Source organism: Astyanax mexicanus, chromosome 17 (genome assembly GCF_023375975.1).
Source record: "Astyanax mexicanus isolate ESR-SI-001 chromosome 17, AstMex3_surface, whole genome shotgun sequence".
NCBI lineage: Eukaryota > Metazoa > Chordata > Actinopteri > Characiformes > Acestrorhamphidae > Astyanax > Astyanax mexicanus.
Window position 1 is genome coordinate 29353444 of NC_064424.1, and position 17544 is coordinate 29370987.

Sequence of the window (17544 nt, forward strand, 5' to 3'; positions counted from 1 at the left end):
CAAAATTTTTCGAACTTTTTTGTGGGTAAAAATTTTTTTGGTCCCAAAATTTTTCAAACTTTTTTTTGGGTCAAAATTTTTAGAAGTTTTTTTTGGCTCAAAATTTTTTTGGTCCCAAAATTTTTCAAACTTTTTTTTGGGTCAAAATTTTTTTGGTCCCAAAATTTTTCAAACTTTTTTTTGGGTCAAATTTTTTTTGGTCCCAAAATTTTTCGAACTTTTTTTTAGGTCAAATTTTTTTTGGTCCCAAAATTTTTCGAATTTTTTTTGGGTCAAAATTTTTTTGGTCCCAAAATTTTTCGAACTTTTTTTTAGGTCAAATTTTTTTTGGTCCCAAAATTTTTCGAAATTTTTTTTGGCTCAAAATTTTTTGGTCCCAACATTTTTCAAAATTTTTTTTGGTTCAAAATTTTTTTGGGTCAAAATTTTTTTGGTCCCAACATTTTTCGAATTTTTTATGTGTCAAAATTTTTTTGGTCCCAAAATTTTTCGAACTTTTTTTTGGGTCAAAATTTTTTTGGTCCCAAAATTTTTAGAAGTTTTTTTTTGGGTCAAAATTTTTTTGGTCCCAAAATTTTTCGAATTTTTTTTGGGTCAAAATTTTTTTGGTCCCAAAATTTTTCGAACTTTTTTTTAGGTCAAATTTTTTTTGGTCCCAAAATTTTTCAAAATTTTTTTTAGTTCAAAATTTTTTTGGATCAAAATTTTTTCGAACTTTTTTTTGGGTCAAAATTTTTTTGGTCCCAAAATTTTTCGAACTTTTTTTTGGGTCAAATTTTTTTTGGTCCCAAAATTTTTCAAAATTTTTTTTGGTTCAAAATTTTTTTGGATCAAAATTTTTTCGAACTTTTTTTTGGGTCAAAATTTTTTTGGTCCCAAAATTTTTCGAACTTTTTTTTGGGTCAAATTTTTTTTGGTCCCAACATTTTTCAAAATTTTTTTTGGTTCAAAATTTTTTTGGATCAAAATTTTTTCGAACTTTTTTTTGGGTCAAAATTTTTTTGGTCCCAAAATTTTTCGAACTTTTTTTTGGGTCAAATTTTTTTTGGTCCCAAAATTTTTCAAACTTTTTTTTGGTTCAAAATTTTTTTGGTCCCAAAATTTTTCAAACTTTTTTTTGGGTCAAAATTTTTAGAAGTTTTTTTTGGCTCAAAATTTTTTTGGATCAAAATTTTTTTGAACTTTTTTTTGGGTCAAAATTTTTTTGGTCCCAAAATTTTTCGAACTTTTTTTTGGGTCAAAATTTTTTTGGTCCAAAATTTTTAGAAGTTTTTTTTTGGGTCAAAATTTTTTTGGTCCCAAAATTTTTCGAATTTTTTTTGGGTCAAAATTTTTTTGGTCCCAAAATTTTTCGAACTTTTTTTTGGGTCAAAATTTTTTTGGTCCCAAAATTTTTCAAACTTTTTTTTTGGGTCAAATTTTTTTTGGTCCCAAAATTTTTCGAACTTTTTTTTAGGTCAAATTTTTTTTGGTCCCAAAATTTTTCAAAATTTTTTTTGGTTCAAAATTTTTTTGGATCAAAATTTTTTCGAACTTTTTTTTGGGTCAAAATTTTTTTGGTCCCAAAATTTTTCAAATTTTTTTTTCGGTCAAATTTTTTTTGGTCCCAAAATTTTTCAAAATTTTTTTTGGTTCAAAATTTTTTTGGATCAAAATTTTTTCGAACTTTTTTTTGGGTCAAAATTTTTTTGGTCCCAAAATTTTTCGAACTTTTTTTTGGGTCAAATTTTTTTTGGTCCCAACATTTTTCAAAATTTTTTTTGGTTCAAAATTTTTTTGGATCAAAATTTTTTCGAACTTTTTTTTGGGTCAAAATTTTTTTGGTCCCAAAATTTTTCGAACTTTTTTTTGGGTCAAATTTTTTTTGGTCCCAAAATTTTTCAAACTTTTTTTTGGTTCAAAATTTTTTTGGTCCCAAAATTTTTCAAACTTTTTTTTGGGTCAAAATTTTTAGAAGTTTTTTTTGGCTCAAAATTTTTTTGGTCCCAAAATTTTTCAAACTTTTTTTTGGGTCAAATTTTTTTTGGTCCCAAAATTTTTCGAACTTTTTTTTAGGTCAAATTTTTTTTGGTCCCAAAATTTTTCGAATTTTTTTTGGGTCAAAATTTTTTTTAGTCCCAAAATTTTTCGAAGTTTTTTTTGGGTCAAAATTTTTTTGGTCCCAAAATTTTCGAACTTTTTTTTTGGTCAAAATTTTTTTGGTCCCAACATTTTTCAAAATTTTTTTTGGTTCAAAATTTTTTTGGATCAAAATTTTTTCGAACTTTTTTTTGGGTCAAAATTTTTTTGGTCCCAAAATTTTTCGAACTTTTTTTTGGGTCAAATTTTTTTTGGTCCCAAAATTTTTCAAACTTTTTTTTGGTTCAAAATTTTTTTGGTCCCAAAATTTTTCAAACTTTTTTTTGGGTCAAAATTTTTAGAAGTTTTTTTTGGCTCAAAATTTTTTTGGATCAAAATTTTTTTGAACTTTTTTTTGGTTCAAAATTTTTTTGGTCCCAAAATTTTTCGAACTTTTTTTTGGGTCAAAATTTTTTTGGTCCAAAATTTTTAGAAGTTTTTTTTTGGGTCAAAATTTTTTTGGTCCCAAAATTTTTCGAATTTTTTTTGGGTCAAAATTTTTTTGGTCCCAAAATTTTTCGAACTTTTTTTTGGGTCAAAATTTTTTTGGTCCCAAAATTTTTCAAACTTTTTTTTTGGGTCAAATTTTTTTTGGTCCCAAAATTTTTCGAACTTTTTTTTAGGTCAAATTTTTTTTGGTCCCAAAATTTTTCAAAATTTTTTTTGGTTCAAAATTTTTTTGGATCAAAATTTTTTCGAACTTTTTTTTGGGTCAAAATTTTTTTGGTCCCAAAATTTTTCGAACTTTTTTTTGGGTCAAATTTTTTTTGGTCCCAAAATTTTTCAAAATTTTTTTTGGTTCAAAATTTTTTTGGATCAAAATTTTTTCGAACTTTTTTTTGGGTCAAAATTTTTTTGGTCCCAAAATTTTTCGAACTTTTTTTTGGGTCAAATTTTTTTTGGTCCCAACATTTTTCAAACTTTTTTTTGGTTCAAAATTTTTTTGGTCCCAAAATTTTTCAAACTTTTTTTTGGGTCAAAATTTTTAGAAGTTTTTTTTGGCTCAAAATTTTTTTGGTCCCAAAATTTTTCAAACTTTTTTTTGGGTCAAATTTTTTTTGGTCCCAAAATTTTTCGAACTTTTTTTTAGGTCAAATTTTTTTTGTTCCCAAAATTTTTCGAATTTTTTTTGGGTCAAAATTTTTTTAGTCCCAAAATTTTTCGAAGTTTTTTTTGGGTCAAAATTTTTTTGGTCCCAAAATTTTTCGAACTTTTTTTTTGGTCAAAATTTTTTTGGTCCCAACATTTTTCAAAATTTTTTTTGGTTCAAAATTTTTTTGGATCAAAATTTTTTCGAACTTTTTTTTAGGTCAAAATTTTTTTGGTCCCAAAATTTTTCGAACTTTTTTTTGGGTCAAATTTTTTTTGGTCCCAAAATTTTTCAAACTTTTTTTTGGTTCAAAATTTTTTTGGTCCCAAAATTTTTCAAACTTTTATTTGGGTCAAAATTTTTAGAAGTTTTTTTTGGCTCAAAATTTTTTTGGATCAAAATTTTTTTGAACTTTTTTTTGGGTCAAAATTTTTTTGGTCCCAAAATTTTTCGAACTTTTTTTTGGGTCAAAATTTTTTTGGTCCCAAAATTTTTCGAACTTTTTTTTGGGTCAAAATTTTTTTGGTCCCAAAATTTTTAGAAGTTTTTTTTGGGTCAAAATTTTTTTGGTCCCAAAATTTTTCGAACTTTTTTTTGGGTCAAATTTTTTTTGGTCCCAACATTTTTCAAAATTTTTTTTGGTTTAAAATTTTTTTGGGTCAAAATTTTTTCGAACTTTTTTTTGGGTCAAAATTTTTTTGGTCCCAAAATTTTTCGAACTTTTTTTTGGGTCAAATTTTTTTTGGTCCCAACATTTTTCAAAATTTTTTTTGGTTCAAAATTTTTTTGGGTCAAAATTTTTTCGAACTTTTTTTTGGGTCAAAATTTTTTTGGTCCCAAAATTTTTCGAATTTTTTTTGGGTCAAATTTTTTTTGGTCCCAAAATTTTTCAAACTTTTTTTTGGGTCAAAATTTTTTTGGTCCCAAAATTTTTCGAACTTTTTTTGGGTCAAATTTTTTTGGTCCCAACATTTTTCAAAGTTTTTTTTGGTTCAAAATTTTTTTGGGTCAAAATTTTTTCGAACTTTTTTTTGGGTCAAAATTTTTTTGGTCCCAAAATTTTTCGAATTTTTTTTGGGTCAAAATTTTTTTGGTCCCAAAATTTTTCGAACTTTTTTTTGGGTCAAAATTTTTTTGGTCCCAAAATTTTTAGAAGTTTTTTTTGGGTCAAAATTTTTTTGGTCCCAAAATTTTTCGAACTTTTTTTTGGGTCAAATTTTTTTTGGTACCAACATTTTTCAAAATTTTTTTTGGGTCAAAATTTTTTTGGGTCAAAATTTTTTCAAATTTTTTTTGGTTCAAAATTTTTTTGGATCAAAATTTTTTCGAACTTTTTTTTGGGTCAAATTTTTTTTGGTCCCAAAATTTTTCAAACTTTTTTTTGGGTCAAAATTTTTTTGGTCCCAAAATTTTTCGAACTTTTTTTGGGTCAAATTTTTTTGGTCCCAACATTTTTCAAAATTTTTTTTGGTTCAAAATTTTTTTGGGTCAAAATTTTTTCGAACTTTTTTTTGGGTCAAAATTTTTTTGGTCCCAAAATTTTTCGAATTTTTTTTGGGTCAAAATTTTTTTGGTCCCAAAATTTTTCGAACTTTTTTTTGGGTCAAAATTTTTTTGGTCCCAAAATTTTTCGAACTTTTTTTTGGGTCAAATTTTTTTTGGTCCCAACATTTTTCAAAATTTTTTTTGGGTCAAAATTTTTTTGGGTCAAAATTTTTTCAAATTTTTTTTGGTTCAAAATTTTTTTGGATCAAAATTTTTTCGAACTTTTTTTTGGGTCAAATTTTTTTTGGTCCCAAAATTTTTCAAACTTTTTTTTGGGTCAAAATTTTTTTGGTCCCAAAATTTTTCGAACTTTTTTTGGGTCAAATTTTTTTGGTCCCAACATTTTTCAAAATTTTTTTTGGTTCAAAATTTTTTTGGGTCAAAATTTTTTCGAACTTTTTTTTGGGTCAAAATTTTTTTGGTCCCAAAATTTTTCGAATTTTTTTTGGGTCAAAATTTTTTGGTCCCAAAATTTTTCGAACTTTTTTTTGGGTCAAATTTTTTTTGGTCCCAACATTTTTCAAAATTTTTTTTGGTTCAAAATTTTTTTGGGTCAAAATTTTTTCGAACTTTTTTTTGGGTCAAAATTTTTTTGGTCCCAAAATTTTTCGAATTTTTTTTGGGTCAAAATTTTTTTGGTCCCAAAATTTTTCGAACTTTTTTTTGGGTAAAAATTTTTTTGGTCCCAAAATTTTTAGAAGTTTTTTTTGGGTCAAAATTTTTTTGGTCCCAAAATTTTTCGAACTTTTTTTTGGGTCAAAATTTTTTTGGTCCCAAAATTTTTCGAACTTTTTTTTGGGTCAAATTTTTTTTGGTCCCAACATTTTTCAAAATTTTTTTTGGGTCAAAATTTTTTTGGTCCCAAAATTTTTAGAAGTTTTTTTTGGGTCAAAATTTTTTTGGTCCCAAAATTTTTCGAACTTTTTTTTGGGTCAAATTTTTTTTGGTCCCAACATTTTTCAAAATTTTTTTCGGTTCAAAATTTTTTTGGGTCAAAATTTTTTCAAAATTTTTTTGGGTCAAAATTTTTTCAAATTTTTTTTGGTTCAAAATTTTTTTGGATCAAAATTTTTCGAACTTTTTTTTGGGTCAAAATTTTTTTGGTCCCAAAATTTTTCGAACTTTTTTTTGGGTCAAAATTTTTTTGGTCCCAAAATTTTTCAAACTTTTTTTTGGGTCAAATTTTTTTTGGTCCCAAAATTTTTCAAACTTTTTTTTAGGTCAAATTTTTTTTGGTCCCAAAATTTTTCTAACTTTTTTTTGGCTCAAAATTTTTTTGGTCCCAAAATTTTTCAAACTTTTTTTTGGGTCAAAATTTTTTTGGTCCCAAAATTTTTCGATTTTTTTTTGGGTCAAAATTTTTTTGGTCCCAAAATTTTTCGAACTTTTTTTTGGGTAAAAATTTTTTTGGTCCCAAAATTTTTCAAACTTTTTTTTGGGTCAAAATTTTTAGAAGTTTTTTTTGGCTCAAAATTTTTTTGGTCCCAAAATTTTTCAAACTTTTTTTTGGGTCAAAATTTTTTTGGTCCCAAAATTTTTCAAACTTTTTTTTGGGTCAAATTTTTTTTGGTCCCAAAATTTTTCGAACTTTTTTTTAGGTCAAATTTTTTTTGGTCCCAAAATTTTTCGAATTTTTTTTGGGTCAAAATTTTTTTGGTCCCAAAATTTTTCGAACTTTTTTTTAGGTCAAATTTTTTTTGGTCCCAAAATTTTTCGAACTTTTTTTTGGCTCAAAATTTTTTGGTCCCAACATTTTTCAAAATTTTTTTTGGTTCAAAATTTTTTTGGGTCAAAATTTTTTCGAACTTTTTTTTGGGTCAAAATTTTTTTGGTCCCAACATTTTTCGAATTTTTTTTGTGTCAAAATTTTTTTGGTCCCAAAATTTTTCGAACTTTTTTTTGGGTCAAAATTTTTTTGGTCCCAAAATTTTTAGAAGTTTTTTTTGGGTCAAAATTTTTTTGGTCCCAAAATTTTTCGAATTTTTTTTGGGTCAAAATTTTTTTGGTCCCAAAATTTTTCGAACTTTTTTTTAGGTCAAATTTTTTTTGGTCCCAAAATTTTTCAAAATTTTTTTTAGTTCAAAATTTTTTTGGATCAAAATTTTTTCGAACTTTTTTTTGGGTCAAAATTTTTTTGGTCCCAAAATTTTTCGAACTTTTTTTTGGGTCAAATTTTTTTTGGTCCCAAAATTTTTCAAAAATTTTTTTGGTTAAAAATTTTTTTGGATCAAAATTTTTTCGAACTTTTTTTTGGGTCAAAATTTTTTTGGTCCCAAAATTTTTCGAACTTTTTTTTGGGTCAAATTTTTTTTGGTCCCAACATTTTTCAAAATTTTTTTTGGTTCAAAATTTTTTTGGATCAAAATTTTTTCGAACTTTTTTTTGGGTCAAAATTTTTTTGGTCCCAAAATTTTTCGAACTTTTTTTTGGGTCAAATTTTTTTTGGTCCCAAAATTTTTCAAACTTTTTTTTGGTTCAAAATTTTTTTGGTCCCAAAATTTTTCAAACTTTTTTTTGGGTCAAAATTTTTAGAAGTTTTTTTTGGCTCAAAATTTTTTTGGATCAAAATTTTTTTGAACTTTTTTTTGGGTCAAAATTTTTTTGGTCCCAAAATTTTTCGAACTTTTTTTTGGGTCAAAATTTTTTTGGTCCAAAATTTTTAGAAGTTTTTTTTTGGGTCAAAATTTTTTTGGTCCCAAAATTTTTCGAATTTTTTTTGGGTCAAAATTTTTTTGGTCCCAAAATTTTTCGAACTTTTTTTTTTGGTCAAAATTTTTTTGGTCCCAAAATTTTTCAAACTTTTTTTTTGGGTCAAATTTTTTTTGGTCCCAAAATTTTTCGAACTTTTTTTTAGGTCAAATTTTTTTTGGTCCCAAAATTTTTCAAAATTTTTTTTGGTTCAAAATTTTTTTGGATCAAAATTTTTTCGAACTTTTTTTTGGGTCAAAATTTTTTTGGTCCCAAAATTTTTCAAACTTTTTTTTGGGTCAAATTTTTTTTGGTCCCAAAATTTTTCAAAATTTTTTTTGGTTCAAAATTTTTTTGGATCAAAATTTTTTCGAACTTTTTTTTGGGTCAAAATTTTTTTGGTCCCAAAATTTTTCGAACTTTTTTTTGGGTCAAATTTTTTTTGGTCCCAACATTTTTCAAAATTTTTTTTGGTTCAAAATTTTTTTGGATCAAAATTTTTTCGAACTTTTTTTTGGGTCAAAATTTTTTTGGTCCCAAAATTTTTCGAACTTTTTTTTGGGTCAAATTTTTTTTGGTCCCAAAATTTTTCAAACTTTTTTTTGGTTCAAAATTTTTTTGGTCCCAAAATTTTTCAAACTTTTTTTTGGGTCAAAATTTTTAGAAGTTTTTTTTGGCTCAAAATTTTTTTGGTCCCAAAATTTTTCAAACTTTTTTTTGGGTCAAATTTTTTTTGGTCCCAAAATTTTTCGAACTTTTTTTTAGGTCAAATTTTTTTTGGTCCCAAAATTTTTCGAATTTTTTTTGGGTCAAAATTTTTTTAGTCCCAAAATTTTTCGAAGTTTTTTTTGGGTCAAAATTTTTTTGGTCCCAAAATTTTTCGAACTTTTTTTTTGGTCAAAATTTTTTTGGTCCCAACATTTTTCAAAATTTTTTTTGGTTCAAAATTTTTTTGGATCAAAATTTTTTCGAACTTTTTTTTGGGTCAAAATTTTTTTGGTCCCAAAATTTTTCGAACTTTTTTTTGGGTCAAATTTTTTTTGGTCCCAAAATTTTTCAAACTTTTTTTTGGTTCAAAATTTTTTTGGTCCCAAAATTTTTCAAACTTTTATTTGGGTCAAAATTTTTAGAAGTTTTTTTTGGCTCAAAATTTTTTTGGATCAAAATTTTTTTGAACTTTTTTTTGGGTCAAAATTTTTTTGGTCCCAAAATTTTTCGAACTTTTTTTTGGGTCAAAATTTTTTTGGTCCAAAATTTTTAGAAGTTTTTTTTGGGTCAAAATATTTTTGGTCCCAAAATTTTTCGAATTTTTTTTGGGTCAAAATTTTTTTGGTCCCAAAATTTTTCGAACTTTTTTTTGGGTCAAAATTTTTTTGGTCCCAAAATTTTTCAAACTTTTTTTTTTGGTCAAATTTTTTTGGTCCCAAAATTTTTCGAACTTTTTTTTAGGTCAAATTTTTTTTGGTCCCAAAATTTTTCAAAATTTTTTTTGGTTCAAAATTTTTTTGGATCAAAATTTTTTCGAACTTTTTTTTGGGTCAAAATTTTTTTGGTCCCAAAATTTTTCGAACTTTTTTTTGGGTCAAATTTTTTTTGGTCCCAAAATTTTTCAAAATTTTTTTTGGTTCAAAATTTTTTTGGATCAAAATTTTTTCGAACTTTTTTTTTGGGTCAAAATTTTTTTGGTCCCAAAATTTTTCGAACTTTTTTTTGGGTCAAATTTTTTTTGGTCCCAACATTTTTCAAAATTTTTTTGGTTCAAAATTTTTTTGGATCAAAATTTTTTCGAACTTTTTTTTGGGTCAAAATTTTTTTGGTCCCAAAATTTTTCGAACTTTTTTTTGGGTCAAATTTTTTTTGGTCCCAACATTTTTCAAAATTTTTTTTGGTTCAAAATTTTTTTGGGTCAAAATTTTTTCGAACTTTTTTTTGGGTCAAAATTTTTTTGGTCCCAAAATTTTTCGAATTTTTTTTGTGTCAAAATTTTTTTGGTCCCAAAATTTTTCGAACTTTTTTTTGGGTCAAAATTTTTTTGGTCCCAAAATTTTTCGAACTTTTTTTTGGGTCAAAATTTTTTTGGTCCCAAAATTTTTCGAACTTTTTTTTGGGTCAAATTTTTTTTGGTCCCAAAATTTTTCAAACTTTTTTTTGGTTCAAAATTTTTTTGGTCCCAAAATTTTTCAAACTTTTATTTGGGTCAAAATTTTTAGAAGTTTTTTTTGGCTCAAAATTTTTTTGGATCAAAATTTTTTTGAACTTTTTTTTGGGTCAAAATTTTTTTGGTCCCAAAATTTTTCGAACTTTTTTTTGGGTCAAAATTTTTTTGGTCCAAAATTTTTAGAAGTTTTTTTTGGGTCAAAATATTTTTGGTCCCAAAATTTTTCGAATTTTTTTTTGGTCAAAATTTTTTTGGTCCCAAAATTTTTTCGAACTTTTTTTTGGGTCAAAATTTTTTTGGTCCCAAAATTTTTCGAATTTTTTTTGTGTCAAAATTTTTTTGGTCCCAAAATTTTTCGAACTTTTTTTTGGGTCAAAATTTTTTTGGTCCCAAAATTTTTCGAACTTTTTTTTGGGTCAAAATTTTTTTGGTCCCAAAATTTTTCGAACTTTTTTTTGGGTCAAATTTTTTTTGGTCCCAAAATTTTTCAAACTTTTTTTTGGTTCAAAATTTTTTTGGTCCCAAAATTTTTCAAACTTTTATTTGGGTCAAAATTTTTAGAAGTTTTTTTTGGCTCAAAATTTTTTTGGATCAAAATTTTTTTGAACTTTTTTTTGGGTCAAAATTTTTTTGGTCCCAAAATTTTTCGAACTTTTTTTTGGGTCAAAATTTTTTTGGTCCAAAATTTTTAGAAGTTTTTTTTGGGTCAAAATATTTTTGGTCCCAAAATTTTTCGAATTTTTTTTTGGTCAAAATTTTTTTGGATCAAAATTTTTTCGAACTTTTTTTTTGGGTCAAAATTTTTTTGGTCCCAAAATTTTTCGAACTTTTTTTTGGGTCAAATTTTTTTTGGTCCCAACATTTTTCAAAATTTTTTTTGGTTCAAAATTTTTTTGGATCAAAATTTTTTCGAACTTTTTTTTGGGTCAAAATTTTTTTGGTCCCAAAATTTTTCGAACTTTTTTTTGGGTCAAATTTTTTTTGGTCCCAACATTTTTCAAAATTTTTTTTGGTTCAAAATTTTTTTGGGTCAAAATTTTTTCCAACTTTTTTTTGGGTCAAAATTTTTTTGGTCCCAAAATTTTTCGAATTTTTTTTGTGTCAAAATTTTTTTGGTCCCAAAATTTTTCGAACTTTTTTTTGGGTCAAAATTTTTTTGGTCCCAAAATTTTTAGAAGTTTTTTTTGGGTCAAAATTTTTTTGGTACCAAAATTTTTCGAATTTTTTTTGGGTCAAAATTTTTTTGGTCCCAAAATTTTTCGAACTTTTTTTTAGGTCAAATTTTTTTTGGTCCCAAAATTTTTCAAAATTTTTTTTAGTTCAAAATTTTTTTGGATCAAAATTTTTTCGAACTTTTTTTTGGGTCAAAATTTTTTTGGTCCCAAAATTTTTCGAACTTTTTTTTGGGTCAAATTTTTTTTGGTCCCAAAATTTTTCAAAATTTTTTTTGGTTCAAAATTTTTTTGGATCAAAATTTTTTCGAACTTTTTTTTGGGTCAAAATTTTTTTGGTCCCAAAATTTTTCGAACTTTTTTTTGGGTCAAATTTTTTTTGGTCCCAACATTTTTCAAAATTTTTTTTGGTTCAAAATTTTTTTGGATCAAAATTTTTTCGAACTTTTTTTTGGGTCAAAATTTTTTTGGTCCCAAAATTTTTCAAACTTTTTTTTGGTTCAAAATTTTTTTGGTCCCAAAATTTTTCGAACTTTTTTTTAGGTCAAATTTTTTTTGGTCCCAAAATTTTTCAAAATTTTTTTTGGTTCAAAATTTTTTTGGGTTAAAATTTTTTTGGTCCCAAAATTTTTCAAACTTTTTTTTGGTTCAAATTTTTTTAGGTCCCAAAATTTTTCGAACTTTTTTTTAGGTCAAATTTTTTTTGGTCCCAACATTTTTCAAAATTTTTTTTGGTTCAAAATTTTTTTGGTCCCAAAATTTTTCAAACTTTTTTTTGGGTCAAAATTTTTTTGGTCCCACAATTTTTCAAACTTTTTTTTGGGTCAAATTTTTTTTGGTCCCAAAATTTTTCGAACTTTTTTTTAGGTCAAATTTTTTTTGGTCCCAAAATTTTTCAAAATTTTTTTTGGTTCAAAATTTTTTTGGATCAAAATTTTTTCGAACTTTTTTTTGGGTCAAAATTTTTTTGGTCCCAAAATTTTTCGAACTTTTTTTTGGGTCAAATTTTTTTTGGTCCCAACATTTTTCAAAATTTTTTTTGGTTCAAAATTTTTTTGGTCCCAAAATTTGTCGAACTTTTTTTTGGGTCAAAATTTTTAGAAGTTTTTTTTGGCTCAAAATTTTTTTGGTCCCAAAATTTTTCAAACTTTTTTTTGGGTCAAAATTTTTTTGGTCCCAAAATTTTTCGAATTTTTTTTGGGTCAAAATTTTTTTGGTCCCAAAATTTTTCGAACTTTTTTTTGGGTCAAATTTTTTTTGGTCCCAAAATTTTTCAAAATTTTTTTGGTCCCAAAATTTTTCGAATTTTTTTTGGGTCAAAATTTTTTTGGTCCCAAAATTTTTCGAACTTTTTTTTGGGTCAAAATTTTTTTGGTCCCAAAATTTTTCAAACTTTTTTTTGGGTCAAATTTTTTTTGGTCCCAAAATTTTTCGAACTTTTTTTTAGGTCAAATTTTTTTTGGTCCCAACATTTTTCAAAATTTTTTTTGGTTCAAAAGTTTTTTTGGTCCCAAAATTTTTCAAACTTTTTTTTGGGTCAAAATTTTTTTGGTCCCAACATTTTTCGAACTTTTTTTTGGGTCAAATTTTTTTTGGTCCCAAAATTTTTCAAACTTTTTTTTGGGTCAAAATTTTTTTGGTCCCAAAATTTTTCAAACTTTTTTTTGGGTCAAAATTTTTTTGGTCCCAAAATTTTTCGAATTTTTTTTGGGTCAAAATTTTTTTGGTCCCAAAATTTTTCGAACTTTTTTTTGGGTCAAAATTTTTTTGGTCCCAAAATTTTTCAAACTTTTTTTTGGGTCAAATTTTTTTTGGTCCCAAAATTTTTCGAACTTTTTTTTAGGTCAAATATTTTTTGGTCCCAACATTTTTCAAAATTTTTTTTGGTTCAAAATTTTTTTGGATCAAAATTTTTTCGAACTTTTTTTTGGGTCAAAATTTTTTTGGTCCCAAAATTTTTCGAACTTTTTTTTGGGTCAAAATTTTTAGAAGTTTTTTTTGGCTCAAAATTTTTTTGGTCCCAAAATTTTTCAAACTTTTTTTTGGGTCAAAATTTTTTTGGTCCCAAAATTTTTCAAACTTTTTTTTGGGTCAAAATTTTTTTGTTCCAAAATTTTTAGAAGTTTTTTTTGGGTCAAAATTTTTTTGGTCCCAAATTTTTTTGAACTTTTTTTTGGGTCAAAATTTTTTTGGTCCCAAAATTTTTTTTGGTCCCAACATTTTTCAAAATTTTTTTTGGTTCAAAATTTTTTTGGTCCCAAAATTTTTCAAAATTTTTTTTGGTTCAAAATTTTTTTGGTCCCAAAATTTTTCAAACTTTTTTTTGGGTCAAAATTTTTAGAAGTTTTTTTTGGCTCAAAATTTTTTTGGTCCCAAAATTTTTCAAACTTTTTTTTGGGTCAAAATTTTTTTGGTCCCAAAATTTTTCGAATTTTTTTTGGGTCAAAATTTTTTTGGTCCCAAAATTTTTCGAACTTTTTTTTGGGTCAAATTTTTTTTGGTCCCAAAATTTTTCAAAATTTTTTTGGTCCCAAAAATTTTCGAATTTTTTTTGGGTCAAGATTTTTTTGGTCCCAAAATTTTTCGAACTTTTTTTTGGGTCAAAATTTTTTTGGTCCCAAAATTTTTCAAACTTTTTTTTGGGTCAAATTTTTTTTGGTCCCAAAATTTTTCGAACTTTTTTTTAGGTCAAATATTTTTTGGTCCCAACATTTTTCAAAATTTTTTTTGGTTCAAAATTTTTTTGGATCAAAATTTTTTCGAACTTTTTTTTGGGTCAAAATTTTTTTGGTCCCAAAATTTTTCGAACTTTTTTTTGGGTCAAAATTTTTTTGGTCCCAAAATTTTTCGAACTTTTTTTTAGGTCAAATTTTTTTTGGTCCCAAAATTTTTCAAAATTTTTTTTGGTTCAAAATTTTTTTGGATCAAAATTTTTTCAAAATTTTTTTTGGGTCAAAATTTTTTTGGTCCCAAAATTTTTCGAACTTTTTTTTGGGTCAAAATTTTTTTGGTCCCAAAATTTTTCGAATTTTTTTTGGGTCAAAATTTTTTTGGTCCCAAAATTTTTCGAACTTTTTTTTGGGTCAAAATTTTTTTGGTCCCAAAATTTTTCAAACTTTTTTTTGGGTCAAATTTTTTTTGGTCCCAAAATTTTTCGAACTTTTTTTTAGGTCAAATTTTTTTTGGTCCCAACATTTTTCAAAATTTTTTTTGGTTCAAAATTTTTTTGGTCCCAAAATTTTTCAAACTTTTTTTTGGGTCAAAATTTTTTTGGTCCCACAATTTTTCAAACTTTTTTTTGGGTCAAATTTTTTTTGGTCCCAAAATTTTTCGAACTTTTTTTTAGGTCAAATTTTTTTTGGTCCCAAAATTTTTCAAAATTTTTTTTGGTTCAAAATTTTTTTGGATCAAAATTTTTTCGAACTTTTTTTTGGGTCAAAATTTTTTTGGTCCCAAAATTTTTCGAACTTTTTTTTGGGTCAAATTTTTTTTGGTCCCAACATTTTTCAAAATTTTTTTTGGTTCAAAATTTTTTTGGTCCCAAAATTTGTCGAACTTTTTTTTGGGTCAAAATTTTTAGAAGTTTTTTTTGGCTCAAAATTTTTTTGGTCCCAAAATTTTTCAAACTTTTTTTTGGGTCAAAATTTTTTTGGTCCCAAAATTTTTCGAATTTTTTTTGGGTCAAAATTTTTTTGGTCCCAAAATTTTTCGAACTTTTTTTTGGGTCAAATTTTTTTTGGTCCCAAAATTTTTCAAAATTTTTTTGGTCCCAAAATTTTTCGAATTTTTTTTGGGTCAAAATTTTTTTGGTCCCAAAATTTTTCGAACTTTTTTTTGGGTCAAAATTTTTTTGGTCCCAAAATTTTTCAAACTTTTTTTTGGGTCAAATTTTTTTTGGTCCCAAAATTTTTCGAACTTTTTTTTAGGTCAAATTTTTTTTGGTCCCAACATTTTTCAAAATTTTTTTTGGTTCAAAAGTTTTTTTGGTCCCAAAATTTTTCAAACTTTTTTTTGGGTCAAAATTTTTTTGGTCCCAACATTTTTCGAACTTTTTTTTGGGTCAAATTTTTTTTGGTCCCAAAATTTTTCAAACTTTTTTTTGGGTCAAAATTTTTTTGGTCCCAAAATTTTTCAAACTTTTTTTTGGGTCAAAATTTTTTTGGTCCCAAAATTTTTCGAATTTTTTTTGGGTCAAAATTTTTTTGGTCCCAAAATTTTTCGAACTTTTTTTTGGGTCAAAATTTTTTTGGTCCCAAAATTTTTCAAACTTTTTTTTGGGTCAAATTTTTTTTGGTCCCAAAATTTTTCGAACTTTTTTTTAGGTCAAATATTTTTTGGTCCCAACATTTTTCAAAATTTTTTTTGGTTCAAAATTTTTTTGGATCAAAATTTTTTCGAACTTTTTTTTGGGTCAAAATTTTTTTGGTCCCAAAATTTTTCGAACTTTTTTTTGGGTCAAAATTTTTAGAAGTTTTTTTTGGCTCAAAATTTTTTTGGTCCCAAAATTTTTCAAACTTTTTTTTGGGTCAAAATTTTTTTGGTCCCAAAATTTTTCAAACTTTTTTTTGGGTCAAAATTTTTTTGTTCCAAAATTTTTAGAAGTTTTTTTTGGGTCAAAATTTTTTTGGTCCCAAAATTTTTCGAATTTTTTTTGGGTCAAAATTTTTTTGGTCCCAAAATTTTTCGAACTTTTTTTTGGGTCAAATTTTTTTTGGTCCCAAAATTTTTCAAAATTTTTTTGGTCCCAAAATTTTTCGAATTTTTTTTGGGTCAAAATTTTTTTGGTCCCAAAATTTTTCGAACTTTTTTTTGGGTCAAAATTTTTTTGGTCCCAAAATTTTTCAAACTTTTTTTTGGTTCAAAATTTTTTTTGGTCCCAAAATTTTTCGAACTTTTTTTTAGGTCAAATTTTTTTTGGTCCCAACATTTTTCAAAATTTTTTTTGGTTCAAAAGTTTTTTTGGTCCCAAAATTTTTCAAACTTTTTTTTGGGTCAAAATTTTTTTGGTCCCAACATTTTTCGAACTTTTTTTTGGGTCAAATTTTTTTTGGTCCCAAAATTTTTCAAACTTTTTTTTGGGTCAAAATTTTTTTGGTCCCAAAATTTTTCAAACTTTTTTTTGGGTCAAAATTTTTTTGGTCCCAAAATTTTTCGAATTTTTTTTGGGTCAAAATTTTTTTGGTCCCAAAATTTTTCGAACTTTTTTTTGGGTCAAAATTTTTTTGGTCCCAAAATTTTTCAAACTTTTTTTTGGGTCAAATTTTTTTTGGTCCCAAAATTTTTCGAACTTTTTTTTAGGTCAAATATTTTTTGGTCCCAACATTTTTCAAAATTTTTTTTGGTTCAAAATTTTTTTGGATCAAAATTTTTTCGAACTTTTTTTTGGGTCAAAATTTTTTTGGTCCCAAAATTTTTCGAACTTTTTTTTGGGTCAAAATTTTTAGAAGTTTTTTTTGGCTCAAAATTTTTTTGGTCCCAAAATTTTTCAAACTTTTTTTTGGGTCAAAATTTTTTTGGTCCCAAAATTTTTCAAACTTTTTTTTGGGTCAAAATTTTTTTGTTCCAAAATTTTTAGAAGTTTTTTTTGGGTCAAAATTTTTTTGGTCCCAAATTTTTTTGAACTTTTTTTTGGGTCAAAATTTTTTTGGTCCCAAAATTTTTTTTGGTCCCAACATTTTTCAAAATTTTTTTTGGTTCAAAATTTTTTTGGTCCCAAAATTTTTCAAAATTTTTTTTGGTTCAAAATTTTTTTGGTCCCAAAATTTTTCAAACTTTTTTTTGGGTCAAAATTTTTAGAAGTTTTTTTTGGCTCAAAATTTTTTTGGTCCCAAAATTTTTCAAACTTTTTTTTGGGTCAAAATTTTTTTGGTCCCAAAATTTTTCGAATTTTTTTTGGGTCAAAATTTTTTTGGTCCCAAAATTTTTCGAACTTTTTTTTGGGTCAAATTTTTTTTGGTCCCAAAATTTTTCAAAATTTTTTTGGTCCCAAAATTTTTCGAATTTTTTTTGGGTCAAGATTTTTTTGGTCCCAAAATTTTTCGAACTTTTTTTTGGGTCAAAATTTTTTTGGTCCCAAAATTTTTCAAACTTTTTTTTGGGTCAAATTTTTTTTGGTCCCAAAATTTTTCGAACTTTTTTTTAGGTCAAATATTTTTTGGTCCCAACATTTTTCAAAATTTTTTTTGGTTCAAAATTTTTTTGGATCAAAATTTTTTCGAACTTTTTTTTGGGTCAAAATTTTTTTGGTCCCAAAATTTTTCGAACTTTTTTTTGGGTCAAAATTTTTTTGGTCCCAAAATTTTTCGAACTTTTTTTTAGGTCAAATTTTTTTTGGTCCCAAAATTTTTCAAAATTTTTTTTGGTTCAAAATTTTTTTGGATCAAAATTTTTTCAAAATTTTTTTTGGGTCAAAATTTTTTTGGTCCCAAAATTTTTCGAACTTTTTTTTGGGTCAAAATTTTTTTGGTCCCAAAATTTTTCGAATTTTTTTTGGGTCAAAATTTTTTTGGTCCCAAAATTTTTCGAACTTTTTTTTGGGTCAAAATTTTTTTGGTCCCAAAATTTTTCAAACTTTTTTTTGGGTCAAATTTTTTTTGGTCCCAAAATTTTTCGAACTTTTTTTTAGGTCAAATTTTTTTTGGTCCCAACATTTTTCAAAATTTTTTTTGGTTCAAAATTTTTTTGGTCCCAAAATTTTTCAAACTTTTTTTTGGGTCAAAATTTTTTTGGTCCCACAATTTTTCAAACTTTTTTTTGGGTCAAATTTTTTTTGG